This window comes from Pipistrellus kuhlii, unplaced genomic scaffold (assembly GCF_014108245.1).
Source record: "Pipistrellus kuhlii isolate mPipKuh1 unplaced genomic scaffold, mPipKuh1.p scaffold_m20_p_14, whole genome shotgun sequence".
Classification (NCBI taxonomy): domain Eukaryota; kingdom Metazoa; phylum Chordata; class Mammalia; order Chiroptera; family Vespertilionidae; genus Pipistrellus; species Pipistrellus kuhlii.
The window spans coordinates 4,339,585-4,366,307 of NW_023425449.1; the positions used below are offsets into that span (position 1 = coordinate 4,339,585).

At 45.2% G+C, this 26,723-nt stretch overlaps 1 long non-coding RNA gene across 6 annotated transcripts in view; it reads right to left on the bottom strand.

Annotated features, from left to right (window-relative positions):
• Positions 1 to 26,723, bottom strand: part of LOC118718669 — a 406,395-nt gene that overhangs the window by 93,994 nt on the left and 285,678 nt on the right. For 4 of the 6 annotated variants that reach the window (XR_006741536.1, XR_004987870.2, XR_006741532.1 and 1 more), the window contains one exon: positions 11,872 to 11,956. The exons of 1 other annotated variant lie outside the window; for it this stretch is intronic. This is a non-coding gene — a long non-coding RNA (uncharacterized LOC118718669). Of the gene's footprint in view, positions 1 to 9,952; positions 10,077 to 11,871; positions 11,957 to 26,723 lie in introns of all 6 variants that reach the window. One more of the 6 variants, XR_006741533.1, reaches the window with a different exon arrangement.

Below are 26,723 nucleotides of genomic sequence, written 5' to 3' on the forward strand. Positions count from 1 at the left end.
ACCCAGGTTTGGGAAAGATTGGAATAAAACTGAAAACTAGAGTGAGTTGTCTCATCTTTTTTTTTTTTTAAAATATATTTTTATTGATTTTTTTACAGAGAAGAAGGGAGAGAGATAGAGAGTTAGAAATGTCGATGAGAGAGAAACATCAACCAGCTGCCTCCTGCACACCCCCTACCAGGGATGTGCCCGCAACCCACGTACATGCCCCTGACTGGAATCAAACCTGGGACCTTTCAGTCCGCAGACCGACGCTCTACCACTGAGCCAAACCGGTTTCGGCAAGTTGTCTCATCTTTCATATGCTACTGTGCACTGTCAGTCTCCAGTAGAGGGTGAGTCACTGTCCAATTTCACTGGTTTCTAGAGCATCTTATGGGACTGGCCATACTTTGAAAAATGTTACCTGGAGCCAGAGGAATAAACCAGATACTCTTTCCAAACTATAGAATTCAATTGGAAGCTACAGATAGGCTAAGCCTGTTTGCCTCCTCTGGAAAATGTTCTCTGACAGCCTCATGTCTCCACTCATTTATTAATGTAAGTTTGCATTTATTCACCAAACATACATCAGCAGCCTGTGGCGGACCAGGCACTGTGATGAAGGCAGAGAGCGACTCACTTGGAAGGAAGATGCTCTCAAATCGTAGAGGCCAGAGAGAAGAAAAGGGGACCCCAAATCAGTATGGAGGATGCCAGACCTAGTGAACGCCTGAGGAGGTAAAGGGTGTGAATGAAGAGCCGGTAACAGATGGAGAAATCAGAGGTGCATTTAATTATGTGCATTAATTCAGAACTTCATCACAGGCTCTTTGCTAGGTGTCAGGATCACAACAGTGAACAAGGCACAAGGCCTGCCTCTGAAGAGTTAACTCTCTATTGGAAATGCAGAGGGTCAGATTTTGCTTTTTCTAGAAAGTGCCTTTTGGCTACCACGTGGAAGGGGGCAAGACCACGACTGGGATTGGATAGAAGAACCTAGGCAGAAATCAGAGAGCCCGACCTACAGCAACGGCAGTGGAGATGGGAATACACTCGCAGAATCCCAAGGATCCAAAATGGAAAAGGATGTGAGAAATGGTTGAATTTAGAGATAAAAGAGGAGATACAAACAAGAAAGGTTTTTGTTTTTTTGTTTTTTTAAGGAAGTTAACTTTCAGGTAAAGAGTGGTGCCAATTTGTGAGCTGGGAGGGCATAGGGGGAACATATTCATTCTATGAGATGGTGGGCTTAGGGGGATATTCAAGAGGAGGTGTTAGGCAGTTGCAGAGTTGGAGATGCAGGTATAACATTCAGAAAAGGGAGAATACAGGTAGATATTTGAACATTTATCAAGTGTAGAGATGGATGTGCAAACCAAGGTCATGAAAATGAAAGGTATCACCCAGGGAGAGTGTGTAGAATGGAAGTCAATCCAGCTGACACTGATTTTAGCCCAGTAAGACCCTTTCAGGATTCTGAACTCCCGAACTATGAGAAAATAAATTCGGGTTAAGACACTAGGGTTGTGGTCATTTGTTATAGCAGCAACAGGGAACTAATACAGCTAGGTAGTCACAGAGGGCCATAATTCTACTTGGACCAGTCAATGATGAACCCTAAATGTCCTCTTCCTGGAAGAAGCAAGGCATGGGCCAACATGCCTTCTCTCCTGGGAGCTCACCTACTGTGTGGCCAGAGGACATGACACTGGTCCCCCATTTTTGGTGGCCTTCTGCCAAGCACTTGAGCGTGGCACCGTAGCTGAGAGGGCACAGCTCACACACTGTATGACTTTGCATTCACAGAAAGTGAGCAACGGGCAGAACAAATCCCCGGTGTCAGAAGTCAGAGCGGGGTTATCCTGGGGAGAAGGAGCCGTGTTTGGGAGGGAGCAAGAGGGGGACTGCTGAATTAGTAAATTCTGCCAAGAGACACACAGGAAATACTTCAGGCTTTGGGAGTCGTACGTCTTTGTCTCAACCACTCAACTCTGCCACTGAAGTACAAAAGCAGCTATCGACAATTCATAACTGATGGGTATCGCTCCAGTGTAATAAAACCTTGTTTACAAACAGGTGGCAGGCGGGAATTGGCCTGTAAGCTGCAGTTTGACGGCCCCTGGGATAATGCATTGAACCGTATACTCATGATTTGTGCACCTACCCACGTGTGTCTCACCGGCCAGTATTTTAAGTGTAAAATGTAATAAACTACAAAAAAGGGCAGGATCCTGGATTCATTCTGCCTGAATTCCTGACTCTTCTACTAAATTATTTCATGACCACCATCTGCTCTCTTTCTCGATGCCTCCATTTCCTCACCTGCAGTCACACTCCCTGCTTCATGGGACTACTGTAACATCGCAATGAGATAAAGCCTGGTCAGTATTCAAAGCAGCACCTGGTTTGCAGGCAGCCTTTAATCAATATTTACTCTTATTCTTATTATTGATGCTCACAGCAAGTCTGTAAATGCTGGCATTGCTAGCTCTGCATTGCAGATTAGCCACGGAAGCAGTCATTTTTCTGCCGTAGCCTTCCAGTGGCTCTTGATCTCGCTTCAGATTACTGAAGTTCACACATGAGGCTCATTCAAGCCTCTCAGCCATATCTACAGCCACAAGGAGGCCATTACAGCAACTAGCAATTCCCTCACTACACCACACCCCTGTACTATGGGTAATGGTGTTCCGCCTTCCTAAAATAGCCTTCCTGGTCACTCAGTAATCCTTTACTCCTGGTCTTCAATAAGTGCCATCTCCTCTGTGAAGCGTCTGAATCTTAGATGCTATGGAGTAGTTTTCTTAGAACTTACAACCATGCATCAGCCATCATTTTTCTCATGCATATTTGTCTTTATCAAGGGCCACGCACATGCTGGGCACCCAATACATATCTGCTGAACGGACTTCATAGCTGCATTCCCCTCTGACTATAAGCTCTTATTCATCCTTGTGTCCCCTACAGTAATGCCCAGCACATGCCTGGCACTTAATAAACATTTGTCAGGTGGGTAAATGAATTGATGGTTGGAACCAACTGCAGACAAGTAGGGCCAGATGACAAGAAGCATAGTCCCAGTCTCAGTGAGCACCACCGAGAACTCCATCCATCATGAATACCAGTTATTAAGGGATAATAAGTCTTATCTGTATTTTACACAACAGGGGAAGAGCTATGGGTGTTACCATAATTATTGCTCACATTTCCCAGTCATAACAACAAATAATATACATGCCCACCATTTCCCAGAGTCAGTGAGTGATAAATACCCTTTTGAGGCAATTCTACTCCACATCTGCTGTCCTCAAATGTCTGTATCTCCCATAGAATTCGAGAACATTACATTAATGCTTAAAGAGAGCTCAGAGACCTTCTAAGGGGAAAATAACTCATAGTTTTCTTTTTTTTCAGATCTTCTTGTTATGCTGCTGTTTTTTTCCTGGACTTGAGCAGCCAAAGAAAAGAGAATCTGGGGACAGCTTCACCACTTGTCAATAATGACAGTTTATGATATGGAAACCATTTCACAGTAATTTTCAAGCAGAAGCATAATGAACGCGATATTTACATCTGAAGGAGAAGAGGGGTTTGTAGGAACAAAAGCAGGAATTTCATTGTTATGCCACAAATCATTAATAGAGGGGTAAATGGGTTATCAAGAGTATTCATCATTCTTTGGGTTGTTTCTGGAGCATCTACAATTGTCTCCAGTTCTGACCAACTCCTGCCATTCTGGAACCTGGTTTCCTATATTCCAAATCACCCCAATGTCCTCTTCCTGCTGCTGGAAAGAACATATGAAAAGCCAAACTAGGGCTGCCGGGCTCAGGCTTAGGGCCTGTTTTAGAAAACCAAGAGATAAAACCAGAGGAGAAATAAGATTCTTCACATTCTTGTCTTGCTCCTTCTGTTACATCTTCTTCCTGTGTGAACCCTGCAACCTAATCGGGCCAAACTTCTTTATTATCCTGATTTGATGGCTCTCACCTACCTGCTGTTGCCTGGAATCCTCTTTTCTAAACCACTGGCCTGGTCAATTTCCAATCAGAGGAATTTGGTTGTTGCTTCTCCCCCAGCAACTGCCAACAGTTGCTGCTTCATAGCTTCCAGCAAGTGCCTCCCTTAGAAGGCTCATCTCAGTCCTCTGTAGCCACCACTTACTTATCTGCCTCTCCGAGAGACCACAAGCTCCTGAAGACGGACTGTGACCTCGGTGTCTTGCAGTGTCAGGCAATGCAAGATGGCTAAATGAGTGAATGGAGAAGTAGGGTCCTAGGGAGAAACCAGTCAAGCAGGATGGCAGGGGGCAGTGGCATTGTCGAGTCTGTATGATAATTTCTGGAAACAAACTCAGGCAAGCTTCTTTATAAATGGACTTCTCGGTGACATTCATGTACAAATGTGCTTAGTAAATATCCAAAGTTGTGATATTTACTAAGGAGTTAGTAAAGCCAAATCATGCTCCCTAACTTTTCCGTGGAACACTGTGTGTGTGTGTGTGTGTGTGTGTGTGTGTGTGTGTGTGTGTGTGTGGTGCTTCTGCTAACACCTTAGGACATGCTCAACCAGACCATTTCCTTAAGGGTGAGACCATTACCAGAAAGTACCTGGTCTACCCCACGTACAGGGTTACAAGTGCTACACAAACAGGTGAGGTGTGTTGACTGAAGAATAACTCAAGTCAAAATTGAAGCTGAAACTCACACAATGAAGTTGTCCCTCTAAAGTTCTGCAAAGTCCATGGGACTTATGACCCAGAAACATCTTCCATAATCTCCATAGAAAAACAAAGGAAATGGCTATACCAACATCCCCAGCTGCTAATTTTTCATCTCCATATTAGTGAAGGGAACCAGAAACAGCTTCTCACTATTATGTTTACATAACATATTGTGGGTGTTATGCATGCAGTGTGCTGAAGATAATGAGAAAAAACTCCATCTTTTGAAACCCTGTTAATCCCCAACCCCAAGTGATATTTTTGGTCATAAAATTCTTGTCAATGATTTATGCCAGTTTTAAACCTCTCAGGAATTACATGAATAAATAAGATAGAAAGGCAATGTAATTCAGAAATTCATTCTAAAACATTTACTGACCACTTACAATGTTAAGGGTACAAAGATTGAATTCTAAAAGCTTGAGGGGGGGTGGAATCTATTATCAAAAAGATTGCTGTTCCTTTACATCAATGAATCATAATCTTAAGAAAAGTACGTATGACAGGAATGCTATCTGGTTTATCAGGATACACTTAGCATAAAAGCCTGGCGCATGGTAGATGCTCAATACATACTGAGTGAATGAGGAAATGAATGCACAGATGAATGACTCTAGACGGCACTGATCGCACCATTCAACTCATCAAGATAGGGCTCCACAAAAGAGTGGGAATTGAGAGGGACCTTGCAAATGAGCACCTGTACTGGACACATTCTAGATGTATGGGGAAGATAAGTGGGAACCTTGATAAGTAGGGTGGCAGGAGGAGAAGTGTTTCTAGGACAATGATTGAACCTGTCTGACCAAAGTGGAGAGTGTGGGTAACAGCACCATTCACACTGGACAGTTACCGGAGGAAAGACTTAGAGGAACATTAAATGCCACATTATAGAGCCAGGACTTTTTCCTTTAAAAGAAAACCACAGAAAGAAAGTTAATCTCAAGAGTGTTAGATAAAGGCTATTTTTATAGAAGGCAGATGTTTCATTATGGATCACAAGGGAAACATATTCATTGGTTAGAAATGAAATGAGAAGACCCTTCTCAAATAATGATTCCTTGCGATTCTAGGCACCTATGAATGCTTCAGGGTTCTGCATAGGCAAGGACTTCAGTAGACAGGCCTGAGAGCAGCAACTATGACCTGAGACAGACCAATATTTATGTCTGCTGCTTAACAGCCATGAGATCTGGGGCAAGTTACTTAACCTTGGCAAACCTCAATTTCCTCCATTGCAAAATGGGTGTAATAATAGTACCTACCTCATGAGGTTGGTGGTAAGAATTAAATTAGATAATGAATGTATGTTTACAAAGTACCTGAACCACAGTTAATGGTCAAAAGCTACTATCTATTAGCATTGGACCTGAAATTGCAATGAACATTTCATCCCTTCAGTAGGTTCTTGTTAAGAAGATAATGAATTAATGATTCAGCTTTAACGATGCTCATTTCTCAGTCCTTGTGAGATTTTGGAACAAGTTTCGAGGGAATTACATAAAGCAGAGTTAACATTTTGTTTCTCTCATTAATATTTTTGTTTCACTTGAGTACCCATAATTGCATACTGCAGGATTTAATTTTTTTGTGACATCGAAGACTTGTTTGTGCCCCGCCTGCTTCTTGCTATCCTAACTCAATTTCCATTTTCTGGTGAAAATATTAGAGAAAGGCAATGCCAACTCTTATCTTAATGTCCACCTGTAGGACATGTCTACGGATACACTGCTGCCAAACAATGAGGGTGTAGGACTTAGAAGGTGGGTTTTCTCATTCCTGGGATGGAGTTCACTCACACCATAAAATGGCTTTTTTCTATGTCCACTAAAGTGTGCCAAGCAGTCATACTTAGGTGAGAATAGGCATAGAAGTGTCCGCCTAGAGAGGTAAGAAAGCCCGGGTGTTCACAGCATGTAGCACATCCCCACTTTCTAAATGTGTCAGCTACACATCCTAAAGGCTTTGTTCAACTTTTGCCTTAAATATAGGAAATCTTATATAGCAAACCACATGCAAATATTTGAAGCGGTGCTTTTTAGCTCACAGTGTTTTCCCTGCACCTTCCAATCAACCAACCGGAATGGGTGCGGAAACAGCATAAAAAGGCTTTTATATTTTATTGTCAGAAATTTCCAAGCTGTGTACAACATCATTTGGGGACCTCAAACTGACATTAGTACTTCCCCATCTGACACTGAAGCTGAGGCCCCACGTAGAGCACTTGCCTGGAGATAGGTCATAGACTCATACTTCTTGGTCCCTATTAGCGGAAGTCATCAAACACTGGCCCCAAATAAACCTCAACGAGTTTTGCACGGCCGACATGGCTCAGTGGTTAAGCATCAACCTATGAACCAGGAGGTCATGGTTGGGTTCTTGGTCAGGACACACAGTTGAGTTTTAGGTTTGATCCCCAGTGTAGGGCATGCAGGAGGCAGCCGATCAATGATTCTCTCTCACCATTGATGTTTCTGTCTCTTTCTCCCTCTCCCTTCCTCTCCCTGAAATCAATAAAACAAGAAAAAATTTTAAGGAAGCAGAGAAGGAAGTAGAAATAGGAAAACCAGAAGAGTGTGCTGTCATAAAAACCAACACAGCAGAGAATGTCCAAAAGGAAAAGGTGATCTACTTGCCTTCACTCGAAAATCATTTGTTCATCAACCACTTTAAACGGGAACTAGGATGGGACTAGCTAGGAGCCTCGAGTGGGAACTTTAAGGCGGCTATCACTTTTAGAATCATTCAAGTGCATGGTCAACATTGAAAGGAAGTGCCTCCTTGAATTTTGTCTCCTCAGTGCCTCATTGGCCTTACCCTGGTCTTAATCCTGTTGAGCTCAGCACTGTTAGATGCTTCAGGGATAATAATCAATGGGACACAATTCCTGCCCTCAAGAAATTCAAGGTCTCACAAACAGACAAATCTAAAGCTAGTGATTATAATGCAAAAGGTGAGTTCTGACAGGCTTAAGCAGAAGGAGTATGGGGGTATAGGTCAAGGAGCATTTCAGTCAGAGCCTGGGCTCAGAAAATGTGAAGGTGCTTGACCTGAGACTAAGAGATAATCATGAACTCCCAGAAGGAGAGGGAGGAACAGAATTCTGGGCAAAGGAACAGCATCCACAAAGACTAGGGGTCTTGAAAGTCCATAAAATGCTTTGCAATGATGATGTGTGGTAGCTGGAAGTGAAAAAGTGGCAATAAATGAGGCTAGGTATATAGGCTCCCTAACTTGTCCTTTTAGACTGAACTCTGTCTTTATTTTTACAGGTATATTAGTATCTGGGGCAGTTTTCCTGGGAAACGAGGTGCTGCCTAAATTAATTGGGAGGCCCATCAATCTGTTGGCCCTGCCCGTCCCAGGCTCCGAGAGAACAGGGAGGAGGGCCCCCTGGGCTCTAGCTGCTCAGTCAGATGTATTTTTAGCCTCGGCAGAAAATAACAGCAGCGTTCACTTAATAAAAATATCAAGCCCTGGGAATGATCCCGTGCCAGAGTTGGAGCAATCAGGGACAGAATACGTTTTCCAATTGAATTACTACTGTGGTCATAGTTATAAAAAGAGAGAGGGAGGAGAAAATGTTAGGCTGGTCAGTTTCTTGGGAGTATTCAATCTCGGTTCGCTCTAATTTTAACGTTCAAAGACACATGAGCCAACTCTGCCCTTAGAAGCTATTTCCGGGGGACCGGCCAACACCCGCAACTTGCAGTCAACACAGGGAGGCTCTATGGCCAAAGTTTTCTTTTTCCTTCTCTTTCCTCCCTGCCCCCCACCCCCCCCAATATCCCACCTCCCTCCGCCCCTACCAGTTGGGGCCTCTAAGAGTTCTTCTGCTCACCAGCTAATGAGACACAGTGTGAATAATTGCAAGGACAGTAAATTTAGATTCTGAGCAAACTGAGGGTGTGGGCTCAGAAACTGGGCTCAGGAAGAGGTGCCACTGGTGGAGCATCAAGAGAAAGCCTTGGGCCGGAACCGGTTTGGCTCAGTGGTAGAGCGTCGGTCTGCGGACTGAAAGATCCCGGGTTCAATTCTGGTCAAGGGCATGTACCTTGGTTGCGGGCACATCCCCAGTAGGGGGTGTGCAAGAGGCAGCTGATCGATATTATTCTCTCATCGATGTTTCTGACTTTCTATCCCTCTCCCTTCCTCTCTGTAAAAAATCAATAAAATATATTAAAAAGAGAGAGAGAGAGAGAGAGAGAGAGAGAGAGAGAGAGAGAGAGAGAGAGAGAGAAAGCCTTGGGGCATCGTGGGTACTGGGCTCCCCACTGCTCCCAGAAAAAGCCTCCCATTCTTTAGAATGTCATAAACTGGTCCTCCCAATCTGGTCACCATCGACCACCCCAACAATGACTCCTTCTGTTGGTTCCGCACACCCTCATCATATCCCCTAGTCAAAAATCACTATTATCAGCTGTGACCTACTGAAGACTTCCTTTGTGCCAGGCATTGGCTGTGCAATCGCACATTTTGTGCTATTTCATCCTGAGACTGACATAGAAGAGCAGAAACTGTTAGCTCTGTGTATTGGTGAGGAGGAGGAAGCTGGGACAAGAGACGTTGCTTTCCAACGGTCACCTAGCTAATATGTGGCAGAAGCTAGATGCTGGCTCATTCCTAAGCCCATCCACCCTCTACCCATTCTGTGGCCCTGGCCTGCCAAGTTGAGCCAGTTCTTCAAAATGCTATACATCTTCATACCCCTTTACCCTGCATAGACTGCCTCCTTCCCAAAATGCCTTTATATCTATTTTCCTAGAATTCTCTCCTACACTATCTTAGTTTTTGTCCATACCTGTTATAGCATGCATTACTATACGTGTTGGTAACAATCACTATTATATATTCAATTCTGGTTGTATGCTAGGCATTATTCTAAGAGATTTATATATATTATCTGATTTGATTATCTCAACATTCTTATAAGATAGTTATTATTATTACACCCATTTCACAGGAGGGAAACTGATGCACAAAGAGATTCATCGACTTGCCCAAACTTACAGAGTTGGTAAGTGGTAGAACTGGAAAAATAACTACTATTAATTAAGTAATTAATTGAGTAATAGACATTGAACTTTGCTCTGGACCATGCATCATCACACTTATTCCCCACAGCAATTGCAAGGTGCCATTATCAACCCCATTTTACAGATGAGAAGAGTCTCAGAGAAAGTTTTAGGTAACGTGGCCAAGGTCTCAAAGCCGGGATGGGAACTCAGGTGTGAGAAGCTCCCATACCTGTGGCTCTTATGCCCAGCACGACGAGCTGCTCTCAGATCTGGCTTCTCAATGAAGAGTCACTCCTTCCAGAGGACAGCCATGCCTTATTCATATCCCACTCCCCAGCGCCTTGCACAGGGCCCTGGTGCACAGTGGGTACTCAGTAAATGGTAGACCTAGGGCATTGGCCACCTGTTTCAGATGTGCTATATTTCAATGCACTGGGAGGGAATAAGCAGGGCAGACATGGTTGTGAAGGACGTTCTTCAGACAGAGGGCACTCCCAGTGTGTTCAGCTCCTGCCAGCTGGTCTGGGCTGTCAGGTCAAGTCAGACTCAGGTGCAGGAAAGCCCTTCCCTGGTCAGCTCAGCTGCTGCTCAAACAGATGGCTAGCTCTGACCTTCTAGCCTCTCCTCAGTCACTGTCCCTCACCCTCTTTGAGCTGGCCCTCCTTCACAGAGCTTCGACCCCAGGCTCAGTCTCTCTGATGGGCATCTGACGATAATGACCACCCCACTGATGGGCATCTGATGATAATGACCACCCCACTGTTGGTTCCTTGGAGTGCTCCCTGGAATCCAACTGCCCTAACCTGCGTCCTTCACTGCATTCCTTCCCTGTGGCTCTGCATCATGTCCTGGGGTTGAGAGACACAATTAAAAGTTTAAGGACTGAAAAGAGTATCATCCTAGGGGCTTTTGAGGGCAGATAGAGGAGTTCCCAGAGAAGCCACTGCTTCTTCCTACCTGTCATTGTTTTCTCTTTTTATTCAACTATAATTGGCATATGATATTATAGTAGTTTCAGGTGTACCTTAAGCCCTTGCTTATATAGTCATTTCATCTATGATGAAGAAGGCAAGAATATATAATGGAGAAATGACAGTCTCTTCAACAAGAGAAAATAGGACAGATACATGCAACAAATTGAAACAGGACCATTATCTTGCACTATATACTAAAACTAAACATGTGTTAAAAACTTAAATGTAATACCTAAAAACCATAAATATCCTAGAAGAAAACATCGTTAGGAAATTATTTGACATCACTCAGCAATTTCTTTTTGGGTATATCCCCTCAAACAAAGAAACAAAAGCAAAATTAAACAAATGAGACTTCATCAAACTAAAAAAAATTCTGCATAGCCAAGGAAACCATGAACAAAATGAAAAAGCAACCAACTGAATGGGAGAACATAGTCACAAATAACACGCCTGTCAGACTGTACCTAGCCTTTTAGGAGAGTTGAATGGAGGAGCCTCAGAGCTAAAGACAGCTGGATTACAAATTGCCTCTGCCACTGCTCAATCACTAGACTCTGAGCAAGTCACTAACCTCTCTGAGCCTCCATTTCCCCATCAGTAAAATGGGTATAACATCCTTAAATTTATACCCATTGATTGGACTATCAGATGACATCATGAATGAGTGGCAGGAGAGTGCTAAGCTTATGAGCATTCTCTTTGCAGTGGAGGTAGAATCTCAGGTCCACCTCAGGTGACCAGCTATCACAGTTTGTCCAGAACCAAGATATTTCAAGAATATGTGAAACCTGGGAAATTCTCAGACAAACCAAAATGAGCTGGTATCCTGATCGCTTGCTGCATAGTAAAATGGGGATAATAAGTGCTCCTTCCCTACAGGAAGGCCATGCGATTCTGTAAAAATATATGTAAAATGTATGTTCCCTTTCCTTCTGCTCAATATGGCTCCTCCCTGGGTCCACCCATTGATCACTATGTGGGAGAATATAGTCATGTTTCAACCAGGCAGATTTTTGGCTACAGGTAAACCATGTTGCCCTTACTAATCCTTGAAGGGAGGTCTCTGTCTTGGGACTAGTGGCTGTATAGGTAACTACCCTGCCCTGAGGATACTGACTGGTCCCCAGGAACAGATTTCTGTGATGCTAAATTTAAGCCAATTTTCCCTTACCTGCTTCAGTCCAGCACCTTGCAGCTGTTGGCTGGAACAGGGCCAATGCAGAGCACTCCCTTCATGAAATGACTCAGGCCTTGAGCTGAGAGAATAAAGGAAGTAAAATGGTAAGTCTTCCGAGTTGCTCATAAGAAGGAGGTTTATATAGCATTGCTTATGGGTAGAGTTCAAATCGTCAAGTCTGCTAAAAATGCTTGGTCAACAGGCTGAGTGCATGGCACATAGAAAATGCTCAGTAAATAGATTGTACAACATGTTGACTTTGAAATTATTCTGAAAACCTCATTTGAAATAGGAAGGGTTAATCATATTCATATTTCAACTATTTGGCCTATAGATATCTTATTCATGTATCTTTCTTTCCTCCAGAGTATAAGAGCACAGCCTAGAAAACCTTGACTTTAAAAATCACAAGACCGGTTTTCAAATCCACTACCATGTATTGGCTTTGTGACCTTGTGTAAGTCACCCTTCTTGCCTGCAGTTTCCTTAACTGTTAAGAAACAATAATTTTTGCCTGTCTACCTCATTGCTGCCTTAGGACCAAAAACAAACAAATAAAAACACTCAGTGATAATAAGACAGCTGTCGTCAATTGTACTGGGTATACCTGTGAGAGCCATTTATCATTAGTCTTGTTCACCAGATAATAACAATGCTGAAGTATTAAGTGAAAAGTGTTCTGATGTCTGCTGCAATGTACCTTTAATTTTATTTTAAAAAGATAGCTTGACTGGTGGATAGATCAATGAGTAGATCAGTGGATAAATAAGTGACAATACAAGCAAATTATAGTAAGATGACGATGGTAGCATCTTGGTGATTGATGTCTGAGTGATTTCAACTTCTCATAATGTATCCTTGATTATTTTCATAGTAAAGGAAATCCACAGAAGCAAAGATACATTACCATCCTAGTTTTCTTGGGGAAATGAACTCACCGAGCTATTGTCCTGTCCCTGAAATGCCAGCCCAGTTTAAATTGGGTTTGAAATGGCTGAAAAGTGTGACTTCATACACCTCGGTGGGCAAGAGATGCAGCAAGAACATTTGTCCCGAGAAAACCAGACCCCTTCTCTCGGGAGGAACAGAATCTCTCCCTTGCTGAGTCACTCCAGGCTGAGATGCAGGGACATTGCTGAGTGAAGGCCAAGTGCACGTGATAATGGGCCCACGTGCCCAGAGGGAGGCTGACATCATCAGAGATGCATCTCTTGGATCAACAGCTTGACCTGTTTGCTGAGCTTAGAAGTGGAAGAGGCCGCCAAGAGCTCGGTCAAGAGCTCCCCAAGCCTGCAGATGACAAGATCACCCCAGGCAAATGAGGACTCCTTTTCCCAACGTGGTCATATTTCGTCCTGCAGTGAGCTCCTCTTTGGATATTTCTATTCAATAATCCTTTCTAGCCTGGTCTCTGCATCATTTAGCTCTAGTTCAGAATGATGTAAATGGCCCTTTTTCTTTCTTAAAACAAAAGCTACAGGTCCATGGAAAAAGCTCTGGGTGTCATATCAGGAGGTCTGGGGATGGATTCTGGAAATAACTAGCTCTAAAGCCTCAGGAGAGTCCCTTCAATGATCTGGGCTCTGGTTCCCTCCGATCACACTGGTGCCTTATCCACACTGGTCATGGATTCACCATGAAGCCGTCATGAAGACCAGATCTCCATCATATGTATGCCCTCAAAGGCAAACCTAGCACCCTACCACACAAGCTTCTCAGCAAGTGCTGGCTGAACTGAGATTAGAGGCTGGATTACACACAACTTGCACACAACTAAATACTGAGAGATTCAGAATCCGGTATTTTATCACTACACAACATTTACATAAACTATTTCAATCTCTGCCACCCCCTTACAAAGTAGGCATGATCACCTTCACTTTACAGTTTTGGGAAACTGAGGCAGAGGGTGGTGTGTTTTTTTGCCACTGAGACAGGATCTGAATCCTACCCCCTGACTTCTCACTATCGCAATGGCTGGTCCAACCAGCATGCGTCACTGTCTCCCACAGTTGCATCCTATCCTTTCCTCATGAAAGACCATAAATAATAGCTTCCTTCACCTTGACAGAATAAGCAAAACTGAAAATGTAGGCTGGGAAGTGCTTAGGGAAAGCTCCAAATTCCCTCCCTTTCCAACTGCTGCAGAGGCACAGAGAAACACATCTACTCTTGACTTGTGACCAGAACATCATACTTTAGGGTAGGGGTGTTGAACTCAATCAGAGAAGGGGCCAAAATCTAAAATCCAGCCTAAATCGCGGGCTGAATGGTTTACTGAACAGTCATAAACTGTCATTGTGATGGAAACGCAGCGGAGTGCAGTGATGACAGCGCGGTGCGGGCCACATTGCAAGGCCTGGCGGGACGGATTTGGCCCGCGGGCCTTGTGTTTGACACATGTGCTTTAGGGTCACCAAGCAGATGAGAAGGCCCTTGATGGTGACACAGAAGGGTTGGAAGTCGCTCAAAGGGGAGGGAAGAGCATCCTCTATCTTGAGGCCTGATTGATGGATGCACTGGGAGAATGTCTTCTTTTCAGACCGTGAAAAGACAGCCTCGGTCCATTTACTCTCCCTGACTGCAGCCTTTCTTTCCCCTGCCCACCAGGGAGAAGGGCCTCTTATCCAGAGTAAGCGACACCTGCCCCATTCGTTTCCATGGCTGCGGTGGCCCTAAGATTATTTTTTGAAAAGGAGGTAATATATGTCCCAGCAGGAAAGATGATTCCTAAGGTCTTTATCCTTGAATGATACCTCCGACCCACAGATATCAGAAAGCTGAATCTGAAAATTAAATCTCATCATTCCTCAAGAGCCACACGATTTTCATCTCTCCTACATGGAGAGACTTTGCCAAACACTGACCTAGACTTTCGATTTCAATAATTACAGGCTGTTGTTGTTCCTTGTGATTAAGCCCCTATCCCAGTGGTGGGCAAACTCATTAGTCAACAGAGCGGCAAACCGAGGCTTGCAGGCCGCCTGTGGCTGGTGAGCCGCAGTTTGCCGACCACTGACCCAGACTGTGCAGACACCATGCACAGTACATTAGATACCTTATTGCCCTTGATCTTCACAGTGGCCTTTGAAGGAGGCATGCGCACCCAATTTACTTATGAGGAAAATGGAGTCTGCCTCTGAGTTCAGAGGAGGGTACTAGACTGGAGTCTAAAAAATAAAAATGTATTTAAATGGGCTTACTTAAATGTATTTAAATGTATTAAAACTTAAATGGGCTTCATGTAAGCAGCACAGTATTACATGAGGGTACAATGGCACTTACATCAGTCATTCTGGGTTTCAAGTTCACTTACCAGCTGTGTGACCTTGGGCAGGTCATAGAAACTCACTTGCAATGCCAATGGGGAGCATTATAATAACTTTATCTCAAGAGTGACCTGAAGATTAAATGAATGAATGGACGAATGAATGAATGAACGAATGAGACAATACCTGACATATAGGAGACTTTCAATAAGATGTGGATGATTCTTAATGAAGAAGAGATTGGATGTGAAATAAGTAGGTTGAAAAGCAGCGGAGGTGAAATAGCCCATCACTTGCAGGTGAGATGTCACGGGAGGAGTTCGTGCTTGATCTGGAAGAGGAAAGATGGAGCCGCTGCATGTTCTTGAGCAGAGGAGTGGCATGACGAAAGGGGAGGTGCTTGGAGACCTTGATCTCTGAGATATGACAACTTTGTCATCACATCAGTTGCTTAACTGTGACAAACATTTTTTTTCATTGAGAGATGCTTTCAATTCTACAGTAGTTTTTCCCTAAGGAGGACCAGCCAGCAGCAGAATCACCTGGGAGCCTGAAAAAATTACATGGCCATGGGGCCCTGCCCAGACACAGGAATTCAGAAACTAAAGATAAACCCAGGAATTTGCATGCTTTCAAATGCCTCAGATGATTCTTGAAGCCACTCACCTAGAACGTGGAGTTTCAAACTTGGAGAACTAAAGAGTCTCAACTAAACAGGCTGTCTTCTCGGAATCAGGGCCCTGAGTTTCCAAGGGCAGCTCATAGTGTGCTAATAAACCAGGGAGAGTTGGAGCCCTCTTTTAAACGGCCAGACACCTAAAAATAAAGCCAGCAAGGCAATGTGGGTTCAAGCCTCAGAGAAGTGGCCAGAGGAGGAATTACATGCAATAAGTAACCGATCCTCTGTTACGGAGCGTGACTGCTTTTAGGCCTATAGTTCATGCCAATTCGGCAGCCTCGGCACATCCCAACTCAAGTGCAGCTTTCACCGCTGGCTAAACCGAGTCCTGGAAAGTGACTGTGACTCTGGCCAGCTCTGAGATTCGAAGCAAGGTTTCAGAGCAGGTGGAGGGGACTGGGAAGAGGTTCCAGTCAGGTCCACAGCACTGACTCAGCAGCTCCCAGGAGACAGACACACATGAGGTGAGAGGCCTGCCCTCAGGTAACTTCCACCCAGTGTGGTACAGGACACAAGAATACTGTAATGGAGTAAAAACTGATTAGGGAAACAGAAAAAGAAGAGAGAGATTCTACAATAGGTAGGTTGGGGAGGGAAGGCCCTGTGGAGGAGGGTGGCGATTGAGCAAGGTCTTCATAGGAAGAGTGGGATTTAAACAGGCAGAGATGAGGGTGAGCCTATGCAGACAGAGAAAAAGAAATTCATTTGGGGAACCCTAAATAATTCTGATTTAGTTGAGTATTCTTTTCTCTCCCAGAAGCAATAGGGCAAGAGCCTGAAGGGAGAGCAATTGATGAATGCACTGAATGCCAGACTAAGCAATGAGGTCATTATTCTTGTAGGTAACAGAGAACTTTATAAGTAATGTTGGTGGCAAAGGGAGAGTGATTTGCAGTGGGAAGGTGAAGAAGCATTCATCAGTCTGTGTTACAGGTGGTGTGTCTGTGTTCTAGAGCAGCGGTCGCCAAACTTTCAGACCTCATGGGCCACCAGTGGTCCGCGGACCACCAGTTGGCAACTACTGTTCTAGAACATCGTTTTTTCTCCTAAGCTTAGCCCAGCCCTGATCGCTAAGTAAGTGATTGTCAAACTGGCTTGAAGGCAGGTAGATGGGTTTGGAGCTCCCATAATTACCAAATAGAAAGCCTCCCCCAGGGGCAAGAAGAGCAGGGATCAGATGAAGAGATAAGATAGGAGAGAATTCACATTTTTCCATTTGAATTTCCGGCATTAAGGGACTATGCCACTTGGGTTCAAAGGTCATTTGATTGATGGCAAATATATTCCAATTTCTGTCCTCCCTGCTTCTGCATCCCTTGCAATGTAGGTGAAGTCTGTGTTCCTACCCCCGCCCAAATCTGGGCCGGCTTTGGAAACTGTGGAGTGGACCGGTTCTGAGCCCAGACTGCAAGAGGCTTTGCATGATTCTGCAGTCTTTTGGAAACATGTCACCACCATGAGCAGAAGCTCGGGCTAGCCTGTTGGAGAATGGGACTTCCCATCTGATGGCATCCCAACCCAGCCATTCTCCAGCTGGCCCACTCACTAGCTGGCATCGGATGCATGAAAACAGATAAGGCTAGCCAAGACCAGCTGAGATCAGCAAAACTGCCCAGCTGACCCACACACTCAAACAGTAATAAGTGGTTGGTTTGGGTTTGGGTGTTTGTTTGTTTCTTTTTCCAGGGTAAGTGTGGTGGTCTGTCAAACGTTAACGGTCATAGGGAGCCTCTAGATCAAAGCTTCTCGTGGCCAAAGAAGCTGGGCCCTCTCCAGTGCTACATTTTAAGCTAGGTTATAAAAAATGAAGATAGAGGAAGAAGAAGAGGAGGAGGAGGAGAAGGAGGAGGAGGAGAAAGAGGAGGAAGAGGAGGAGGAGGGGGAGGAGGAGGAGGAGGAGGAGGAGGAGGGGAATTTTTTAGTATCTTCTTAAAAAGGATTTGCTTCAGTTATTTTATTCTTTCAACAAGCATGTTGAGAGCATCAACCGTGTTGTAGTTAGGCACTTAATACTTAAATGAATATTTGGTCAGTGCTGACTAAGACAGACCCTGCCCTTGGGAGCTTTTGGGTGTGGTCCCTTCACAATTTATAAAGTGCTTTCATATCCACTAGTTCATTAGACTCTCACACCTCTCAGTAGCTCCTGTTTACAAATAAGTAAGCTGAGGGTCACAGAGGTCAACTAGCTTTCCAAAATGATGCAACCAGCTAGTAAGCCCGCATGCCCCACAAGACTGGCAGCTCATTGTGGGATGAGAAGGCAGACTATTATTGTCCTGACTCCTGGGACCAGATCAGTAGATCCTATAATTAGACTTTAAAAGAACAAACTCAAGGACTAGGATTCAAACCCACAACTCTGACAACAAACCCTCTACTTGCTCTATAACATCAGCTATGCCCCCCAAACAACCCTGCAACAGTTTAATTCATGTAAGGAAAGTAATTCATATTCTCATATTGCCAGCTCCCAACTCTAATACCGAGTACAGTAAGGTGATCTGCTCAAGGAAGCTACGAAAGTCTAGGGATTCAGGCATGGCAGGATCTAGGTGTTCAACTGTTTCCTCTTTCTCCATGTCTCAGTCTGTTTCCTCTGTGTTGGCTGCCTTCTCAGGCAGAAAGTCTTACTGTGATGGATAAAATGGCCCCTGGCAACCCAAGATCTTTCAGCTCAGTGTCTGAGAGACACTTTTTGAGTATCCATGTTAATTCCTGATACTGGACTCTAGCATAGATTAGGCTATCTTCCTAACCATGCACTAATTATTCTATATAAGAGAATGGGATAGTCTGACTGGCCACCTTTCTGTTAAGGTAAAAATAGACAATAAATGTTCACCAAAGTAACCAGTAGATATTTTTTGAATAAACTGATGAATGAATCTTGACTCACAATGATTCACATATCTCTCCACTGCTAAGGGACAAGCCAACATCTTTTTCCTCCCTCTGCATTCCATGGGCTGAGTGTCATCTAACCAATAACCCTTCATAGGAAGCAAGATATGGTCTGCAATTCTAGAGGCATCTGTACCCTAAACATATAATTAGGTCAGAGGCAAGTACAGCTGGTGAAAGCAGGAAGACGAGCATAAACTCTTCAATCTAGGAATGTTTGTGGGCCCTGTCATTACATACCGCACACGCTAATCTATCCCACTGAGATTCCACAAACTCTAACTCCTATTGTTCTCCAGTTGAAAGTGCATAAGTATTCTTTGCGTTGTGGCTTTCCTCCTCTCTTCCTTTAATGAAAGCATTTTCAAATCATCACAAAATTGAAGATAAGGGATTGACCTAGGTGTTAGTCAAGGCAGAATATCAGCATTGGGAGTGGGAAGGAGTATGTTTTAAATAAAACAACAGCAATTCTAGGCCACATACACACTGTGTGACCTGTGGCAGGTTACTTAACCTCTCTGAGCCCCAGTATCTCTTTCTGTATAATGTCAGTAATAAATTCAGCCTCCTGTGGTCACCGTGAGGATTAACATTATTAGGGATGTATCATGCCTAGCACCGTGGAGGGACATGGCAAGTATTTACCTATTTGACCAATGTTGGTTCTCTTCCCCTTTAGAGACATGAAAAGTTCTGATTCTACTTGTCATGTAAAGTTAGAACTAACCAATAAACAAAAGCAAATGCAGAAGGAGTGCCTTTAGAAACAGTCTTCTTAAAGCAAAAGCAAATTACACAGGTAATTGAGTGGATGACTCATTGACCTACTAGGGGCTGAGATGCAATCTTGGGAAAGACACAGGCCTTAGGCCCGAGGAGCTTAGGGAATCTGATCCTGCTCCAGAGAGGGATGCTATGACTCAAAACTATGATTGCACCTTGGTTGATACACTTTGTTTGGGATCCTTTCAAAAGCAGGGATCATATTTCCTTCATCATTATGTTCTCTGCATTTAGCAAAGTACGGGACATAGTATATGGTCAATAAATGGCAATAAATATTTCATGTTTCTCTTGAACCGTAAATCAAATGGACTGCTCTGATGCAGGTAAAGCTCAGCAGATCTTGACTGGATTGGGGTCTGTTCCACTGAGCAGCTGGTGGGTCAGCTGAGGGTTGGTGATAACAGATCAAAGCTCAGCAGATCTTGACCGGTCTAGGAAGCTCTTGGTTGAGGTGACCACATTCTGCTCTGTGCGGCCTTTCAGAGAGAACAGGTCCTCTGGGAAACAAAGGTCAGCAGGTCAGCAGTAAGCTTATTTAGCGGGCAAGCTACTCCATCAAACAGGTCCACATCAGTAGAAAAGAAATAAGAAGGAGAAGAGAGGTGTACACATTCTGAATACCTTTTTGTTCTGCTGAAGGAATGTGCTATGTGCCAAAAATGAAGTCTGGCTACATTTTAATTGTGATGTGTCTTGGTGTGGGCCTCTTTAGGCTTATCTTGTTTGGGACCTCTCTGCACTTCCTGGACAAAGAAAATCTTAAAAATAGCAGGAGAATAGCAGTAAGTTACTTACAAGGGAGCTCCCAGAAGACTGTCAGCTGATTTTTCAATAGAAGCTGCAAGCCAGAAAGGAGTGGCAAGAAATATTCAAAGCAATGACAATGAAGGATTTAAAATCAAGATTACTCTACCCAACAAAGCTATAATTTAGAATTGAAGGACATGTAAAGAGCTTCCTAGATAAGAACAAGCTAAAGGACTTCATCACCACCAAACCAGTATTACATAAAATGTTAAAGGGTCTTCTTTATGTAGAAGAATGAAAGAAATATTTAAAAATATGAACAATAAAATGGCAATAAATACATATCTATCAACACTGAATATAAAAAGCAATACTGAATATCAACATTGAATCTTAAAAAAAGAAAGAAACAAGCAGAACAGAAACAGACGCATAGATACAGAGAACATTTTGATAGTTGCCAGACAGAAGGGTGATTGGAGGAAGAGGTGAAAAAGATGATGGATTAAGAAGTGCAAATTGGTAGGTATAGAAAAATCATGGGGATGTGAAGTACAGCATAGGGACTATAGTCAATAATATTTTAATAACTGGATATGGTGCCACATGGGCATAAGATTTATCAGTATGATCAGTTCGTAAGTTATATGCTAATCACTGGGGTATACACCTGAAACTAACATAATACTGTATGTCATCTCTAATAGAAAGATGTAAAAAATGATTAAGAAAATGAAGCCTGGGTGCACATGTGAGTTGAAGGGTGACAGGTGTGGAGAAATTAGACTTGGCACAGAGTGGCAGGGCGGAGAATGAAAAGAAGAGGCGAGTGGGAGGAGCGATGGAAGGGATGGGCAACAGGGCAAGGCAGAGAAGCAAGAGGGCATCAACATCCCGATGCCCCCCGAGTAGGTACCACTGCTCTCCCCTCTTCCAAAGACACTTGTCACGCTGACACTGAGCCATGAGCCTGTCTCCACTTCCTGGAGGTGGAGGAGAAGAAAATGTGGACAATCAAGTGAATACGTGAGACTGCAGGTGGAACAGCCATGCCACCGGGCTGAATCCCCATCCCCTCCATCTCAGGGGTGGAGGGTGCATCCGTGGCACAGCCCTGACCTCCAGCAAGGAACACGGCTATGGAAACACACTGAGCTGGAGGGCAGGTCATCCCGAGTCCATTAAGTGAGCGGGTAATGTGCTGTTCAAATGTAACTGGATTTCTTAGCTTCCATCCCTGCAGGGGGAAAAAATTGCCTCTGTTTCTTTTTCTTCCTTATCTGTTCCTGCGTCTGGGTCACTGGAGTTCATAGTGAGCTCTCGGCTGTCTGGAATATGTTCTCCATTGTGTTCTTTCTGTGAAGAAAATTACAACGTGAAAGGGAAAGGGGGCGGAGAGGAACATTACCTTCTAAACAGTCTCAGGGAGATAATTGCAAAGGCTCCGTGGCTCTCTCTCGCTCCCCCTCCCTTCTCAGCTCCTCTGCTCTCCTCCCGGTTGTAGGGTCTGCCGGGGTGGGGGGACCAGGCGTTCCCGCTGGGCTTCCCCTGATGTGCCAGCTGTTTCTCCTCCTCTTTCAGGGGCAGCAGGGTACCCCCCTATTGCTACACAGAAGGATATTCAGACGGTTTTGTTTGGGGAGATACGGGCTATGTTTTTTTCTTGGTGGTTTGGGTTATCCCTCTAATACCTCAGCTGTCTGCATGGCCATGCATTAGTCCAAGTGGGTTCCGGGGCTTCCTGTGTAACCGTATCACTGTGTCAGGCCATTAATTGATCATTTACTGTGTGTCCAAAAGCATGCCAGCCCTCTATGTCCCTCATTTCATTTAGTCCACATAGCCAACCTGGGAGGTCAGTTGTGGGCATATTTTAATAGTACATATGAAACGTTGAGTCTCAATGAATGAGTTCAGGTCACTTGTCCCAGCTCACAAGCTATTACAGGCATAGCCAAGATTCGAACCTACTTCTGTCCAATTCCCAACCACTGAGCTATCACATGCCCAACTTCCTTCCCTCAGAATCGATGAGGGGCAGTCCCAGTCCTCAACACCCTTAAGTCTTAAGAAAACAGATACCATAAATGACAGGGGATAGTAACGTGATCCATCTCTGCCCAATGAGATGCAAGCAGAGGTTTCCAAGGGAGCGAAGGACTTGCCAAGGTCACCCGGCTGTAGGTTGAGGTCGGAGGAAGCACTCTATAAGTTCCTTCTAGAAGGAAGTTCTAAGAAGTTGTGACTACCAAGTCCCTTAGCAGATGCTTGAAACAGTGCTTAAAATGATCATTTCCCGGCTGGCGTGGCTCATGAGCCAACCTATGAACCAGGAGGTCACGGTTTGATTCCTGGTCAGGGTACACGCCCAGGTTGAGGGCTCAATCCCCATTGTGGGGCAGCTGATCAATGATTATCTCTCATCATTGATGTTCCTATCTCTCTCCTCTCCCTTCCTCACTGAAATCAATAAAAATTATATTTTAAAAATATAAAATAAAATCATCATTTTTCCTGTGCACAACTTGGAAGAAAATGCCACACACACACACACACACACACACACACACACATACACAAAGAGTTATCTTGATTTTCTATTTTCCTCCCTTCCTTCTTAAATGTAAGCATTGGGTTTGTTGGATCTGTATGTGCCCATTTTATGGATGAAAAACTGAGGCTCAGAGACATTGAATGACCTACAATCGGGAGGTCAGGTCGCTTTCCTCCATGTCAGTGCTTTTCAAAGCGTGGTCCCTGGACCAGGGGCATCAGCATCACTGGGAGCTTGTGAAAAATGCCAAGTTTCAGGCTCTGCCCCCAGCGCACTAAATCAGAAACTCTGCTGCTGGCGGCCCAGCGTTCTGGTTTTTCACAAACTTCCTGGTGATTCTGCTGCAGCAAAAGATTGTAAGGCCACTGCTCTACAGTGGCTTTTAATTCATAGGCACTAAGAAAATCCAGGTACGAATCCACACATTTTGCTTTTTTTGCTGCTCTAAACAACAGATCATTCTGAAAGCGATTTTATGTTGACTTTGGGAAAGTCAGTTGCAAAAGTACGATGACAGCAAGCTTTTAGAAATCTAATCAGCCGGGCAACATGCAAGGTGCTGACATTTGGCGTCTGGCGCGGAACAGCAGGTCACTGGACTAAGGACAAAGGTGCGGAGGAGAGATCCCCCAGGTTCTCATCACTTCCTCTTGAGCTGTGCCCAGCGGGGGCTGAAGTAAGTGGACTTCTTCCCAGCTGTCATCTGAGGACCTGGCGGTACCGGTGAGAAATCCCACCAGCTTCCTCGGAAGTAAAATGACTTGCCCAAGGTCACCCTGCTGCAGCAGGAAGCTGGGGAAGGCAGTCCGTTTCAGCACCGACAGCTATGGAATCTGACGACCAGGTGGCTTGAGCAGATGCTTAAAACAATCACCTCCCCTGCCTCCCAGCAATGACTGGCGCACAGCTCAGGAGAAAATGCCACAAAAATCAAAAAATAAACTCGGAGTGGATTTTTTTCTCCTATTTTTTTTTTTTTTTTTTTTTTTTAAAGCCCAAGCTCTTAAGCACAGCCAACAAAATCCTTCTGGATCTGGCTGTGCTGCCCCTTCACCGGTACCCACAAGAAAGCCTCTGCCGATGGGCACCAGATTCTCCAATGCTTTACTGAAGACCCAGTGCAGTTTATGTCAACAGAAAGTTATGAGTGAAACAAAGCTTAATGGAAATAGAAATTTGGGAAACATCATTTAGTCCTACCAAACTCTCCTATCCCTCCCATGCCATAGCATTTAACTAACCAAAAAACATCAGTATAAGAAGGGATCCACCTATAATAAAGAAGTAGGAAATTCTTTATGCAACCAAGTGGATGTATGACAATTTATTCAACCTTCCCCTTAGTCTTCTAAATATATATATATATATATATATATATGTATTTCAGAGAGAAAGGAGAGGGAGAGAGAGATAGAAACATCAATGAGGAAAGAGAATCATTGATTAGCTGCCTCCTGCATGCCCCACCCTGGGGATGGTGCCCACAACCCAAGCACATGCCCTGTCATGAACTCCTGGTTCATAGGTCCACACTCAACCACTGAGCCACCCCAGCTGGGCCAACATGCCCCTTACTGATGCAAATAAATTATTTGTAGGTCTTCCCAATCTACACTAGGAGAATAGTAATCCATCTGCCTTAGGAAGCAGGGATGAGAAGAAGTGTAAGAGTCAAACTGGAAAGAGCAATTATGAGCCAGAGGCCAGCTGAGAGACCGGCTGGTGGTGATGGAGATGGACAGAGAGAGAATTAAGACCTGGAGGCCTGGGCTTTAAGCATGTGGCATTTGGAGCAGAAGCACAATAAACTAATAATTTCAACACACTGATTCACTGAACACATATGGATTGTGTACATGCCATGTTCTTGGGGCTGCCAAGCCTGCAGACGGAGTGTAGACAAGCAGGTGCCAGTCCCGTCCTCATTGAGCTTTCAGCCTCCGAAGGAAAGGTGGGTAAGCATTTTAGAGGAGCTGACCCCATGGGGCACAGAGGAGTGGAGGGGCCACTGCCCACAGGAGGTGCCCACGCCGTGGTCACCGAGAGGGAGATGGCTCAGTCGGGATTCTCACTGTGGCTCTGACCAGCAGCAGCAGCACCTGGGAACTTGTTGAAGCGCAAGTCCCACCGCTGACTTCCCGAATGAGGAACTCTGGGGCCAGCAGAGCCCAGCCATCCGGTTTCACAAGCTCCGTCCTCACTCAGCTCCAGTTCGGGAGACACCGCCTAGCAACCCACACGACACGGGATGCAGGGTCTAGAATGACTCCAGACAGGAAGTGACCTGGGAGCCAGGCCTTCAAAGGAGAGCGAGGTCCCTGGAAGAACAAGTGGAGCCAGGCATGGAACATTCCAGAAATGTTTGCGCTCCTGAGCCTGGGGCCAGCTTGCAGGACCTCCACCTTCATGTTTCCTAATGGTTTTTGGGGCTAAATCAAGGGAAATGACTTAGGCACAGAATTATTCGTGGCATCTTTTGCAAACAGTTTACACGCTTATCGGCAGATGACCTCTGGACGGAACTCTGAGTCACACACATAAGTGAGCAGTAGCCCTGTGTCTCCCGGTGCAGAGAAGAGCTTCCGAGCACAGGGCTGACTACATGAAGCATGAGCATAGCATGTTCCTGTGCGTGTGGAAATGCTCATCTGTATGTGTGCCTAGAACACTGCAGAGAGACGCTAGAAAGGGGTAACAGGAAACCAGCGCTCAGGTGGACATTTTCGTTGGATGCAGCTTTGTAGCTTTTTAATGTGGCACCGAGGGCACCAATCACCAACTGAGAAACAGACACCAGGTCTCCTGTGATACACAAACAAGGAACGGGGGCAGGGACAGCTGTGCTGAGTGTCCTCCTGGCTCCAAGACAGGCCCACCCCCTCACCACCTCACCCCTCTCACACCTTTTGGGGGAATTTCACAGGGTGGGGGGGTGTGACAGGGAGGGGTGCTCGGTGTTATAATTACCGCTTTCAGTACCTATTTTGTTCTGACAGGATGTGCTGTTTTGGGTCAAAGCCCTAGGCCAAAGTCCTAGCCACGTTCTCGGTACCCCCTCTGAGTTCCTGGTATTTGGGAAATGGTCACTGAACAGCCAGGGTGGGGGGGGGACAGGGCAGGGGTGCAAGAGTTGTGGGGGGAGGGTGCAAACAACCACAGGGGTGGGAAGGGGGGGCCCACATGGGCTCCATTCAGAAAAAGAAGAGTTGGTGGTTTCAGGCAGCTGAGGTGAGAGCAAGAGGGAAATGAGACAGCCTATCAGAGGGGGAGACGCTGACCCTCGCTCGCCTCGCTCCAAAAAAGGGCAAGAGTGGGTGCAAAAGACGCGGCCTGGGGTGCAGAAGCAATGACTCCTGCCTCAGCAGCCCCAGCGCTCGCAGGAAAGCCTCCCTCCCAGCTCTCGCCTGCCTCAGTGTCCCGGCTTCCCAGGCAAGAGGGATCTCACTCCCCCAAGCCCTCACCCACACCAGGCTCCCTGCATCACCCCTCTGTCCTCACATGCAATTCTCTCCAACACCCTTCCTGGGAAATTCCATGTGCAGATGTGGAGCCTGAGCTCAGAGGGGCAACAGGACTCACCCCCGGTGCCTCAGTGAAGCCAGGATTAGGACCCGGTCCTTCCCGACTCTGCAATCTCTGCTCCACTCATTTCATGCTGCACGGAGCTTGGGAGAGACCGCCTCCTCAGACCCTGAAACCACTCGTCCTTGAGCCAGGCACGTGGGCCCAGGCGCACACCCCCTGCACTTGAAAATTGCCATTTTTTTTTCCCCTCTGAAAAAGCAGCAGAGAGCCCTGGGAGGTTTGGGGGAGATAAAAGCCAGCGAGGAAATCCTGCTTCGTGCAGACAGGATCTCCAGCATCTCTGCGCGCTAACCACCGGCTTGTGTTTGCTCCGGCGAAA